The sequence below is a fragment of the Anneissia japonica genome, unplaced genomic scaffold (genome assembly GCF_011630105.1).
Source record: "Anneissia japonica isolate Jap-2015-1 unplaced genomic scaffold, ASM1163010v1 scaffold123264_len2613_cov125_single, whole genome shotgun sequence".
In the NCBI taxonomy this organism is placed as follows: Eukaryota; Metazoa; Echinodermata; class Crinoidea; order Comatulida; family Comatulidae; genus Anneissia; species Anneissia japonica.
Genome location: NW_022720385.1, coordinates 1 through 2613, shown reverse-complemented (window position 1 = coordinate 2613; position 2613 = coordinate 1). Strand labels below are relative to the sequence as shown.

The following is a 2613-nucleotide window of genomic DNA, read 5'->3' as shown; positions in this document are numbered from 1 at the left end:
ATTAGGTCAAAGGTTACCACAAATTTAACCCAACCTCTATTTTACGAATCCCCCGGTTTACGTACACCCTCCGGTCCCGTGCTGTACGTAAATTCGAGGTTCTACTGTACTTAATGTATAAATACACAATCATATCATGGAAGTATAATATCAGAGATTATAGAATGACAAGGTCCGAATGTCTTGGTTTCCTTGAAATGGAATTGAAAAATACTACAACAAACTAGAGAAAGTCCTTAAAAAAAAATGATATACACATAAAAGTCGGTTGCAACAAGCACATGCTACATGTAAAGAATGCTTGTTCGAAATTTCAAAGCTATTTAAATTATAATAGGGCATCCCCTATCACATGGGAGTACTGCGTCTTCCGTTTCAGTGGGCCTGCAAAATCGGGAGAGTTGGTCCTATTGTCATTCTGTACTCTTTGAAATATACATGAATATTGTAATAATATCAAGAATCATACCCAATCTGCCAATCCGTCAATTTCATGTCAGTTAAGATCTTCACAACGCCACGGTTGTCAGTTACCAACTTTGGGCTCAACGCCAAGATACGGTATCTGAGTATTAGGAAACAGTATTATTTGTTTATGCGATTTATGGAAAATTATTTTAACACATTGTAAAACAAATTATTTTTACTGTATTTAACTTCATAATAAACAGTTGCAAGCTGCCCACCAATTACAGAATGGAATACATAAAATGTCCAATACAAAATAGTAAAAATATATATACTTTTCACAGCAAGCCCATGATCAAGAATGAAAGAGAAAAAATAAATAGGAACATATAACAAATATAGTGAATTTATTATTTTAAATGATCATAAAGCAAACTGATGCATATACAAAGGTTCAATAATAAAACTATGCAATTTCATCCATACAGATACTACCCCCATGGAATAAAGCTGTGATTAAGATACATTTTCATGACAATTTATCCAGGAAAGATGGAAATTATATTGTAATATGAAATTCCGTCTTTCCAATATAAATTGTCATTCAAACATGTGTCAATCACAGGTTTATTCATGTTTCCAATATAAATATCAAGGAAACTTTGAAGGTTATTTGAACACACAGAGGAAATCTGCAGAAAATTGGACATCCTAAAAACAAGAGCATCTGCGTGTATAATAGTGACCAGCATCGCAAAGTGAATAATAATGTCAAACATCTTTGTCTCAATATACCCCAAGGGAGATATGCAGCAATAAAAATGTCATTAGATAAGTAACCTTTTGACAAAATCTTCGAAGAGAGGTCGCACTGCGTAGCCCAGCTTCCTAATCCTAGTCGTCTCAAGCATACCGGTGTATCGAAGCTGAAAAAGTACACACATGCATTAAAAGTGCTTCACAATAAATTTAGAAGACTAAAAGCGTTAACAACCTCGGATCTATGCCATTGCAGAGCGCTACCTACATTATTTAGATTTTATCGCCCATTAGTAGATAGCATCATTGTGATAAAGACCATTGCATGTATAACTATTAAAGATATATTCCTTTCACAATTTCAGTCTTATTGATAAATATTGTCATTGGTGCTACTGCTACACTGGAACCGATACAGCCATCCATTTCAAGACTTAAAAAAGGTTTCTTGTCAAATTAAATTTTAAGATTAAAGTATGGAAGAATGTCATACAATAAAAAAAAATTTAATATGGAAGACATTACCTTAAAGGGCTTAAAAATCAAATAAAACTTTGCTAATTTCTAAAAATTGATTGTAAACAATGCCACCTCACCCCAGTAAGGATTATATGGTTGAAGAAGGTTATTGTTTACATATATTTTATTATGTTTCGATTCAACCCGTTAGTGGCGTTTTTTATCGCTGTTGGTTTCAAACTGAATAAAATTTAAAAAAATAAAAAATAAAGAAGCAACAAATGCATATTTTTATGATGATAGTGAGACGGAAAGAAATATAATTATTCATCATTTTTCCCATACTAAAGAAGATGACAGAGTGAATTCTAGCTTGAAGCTATGATGCTGGAAGTTAATGGATAGCTAGGCCTAGAGACGAACAGGAAGCATATGCTTACTACTAGATGCCTGGATAATGTTTATTTTTTTCAAAAGTATTTTAGGATGTACTGAGTATACAGTACAATAACATGTCAGGTTGAACAAAATACTATTACAGTACTATTGAGTCGGCTTATCTTTAATGGAACACACCTTTGATATAGCATTGTATTAGAATGTTAATTGGGGACCGAAATCTACCTTAGCCACTAAGAGTGGTCTAGTGGTTATATTACCGGATTAGTTATTGGGAGGTGGTAGGTTCAATTCCCTTCTGAATGACTTGAAATATTATGGAACATATTTAGTATACACAGTACAATAACATGTAAGATTTTGGCAGAACATCATTCCATTGATTTTTCTTGATTACAACACCTTTTGAAAAATGCAAACCTCATGGTAAATTGGATGTAATAATTACTTTATAATGGTGACATGATTGAATTCAAAATAAAGTAGAATATTGATTAAGGTACAATTACTAGTATATTGTAGCCAATACTGATGAATATTCATAAAAAATCTCACCTGTGCCGTCACAAACCTGCCATCAAATTGACG

General features: G+C 32.7%; 1 long non-coding RNA gene across 1 annotated transcript; it reads right to left on the bottom strand.

Annotated features, from left to right (window-relative positions):
* Positions 1–468: 468 nt before the first annotated feature.
* On the bottom strand, positions 469–2613 carry LOC117111343. The gene is made up of 3 exons (XR_004445858.1): positions 2581–2613; positions 1249–1334; positions 469–565 (listed from the first exon to the last, which is right to left on the bottom strand). It is a non-coding gene; the product is annotated as an uncharacterized LOC117111343 (long non-coding RNA).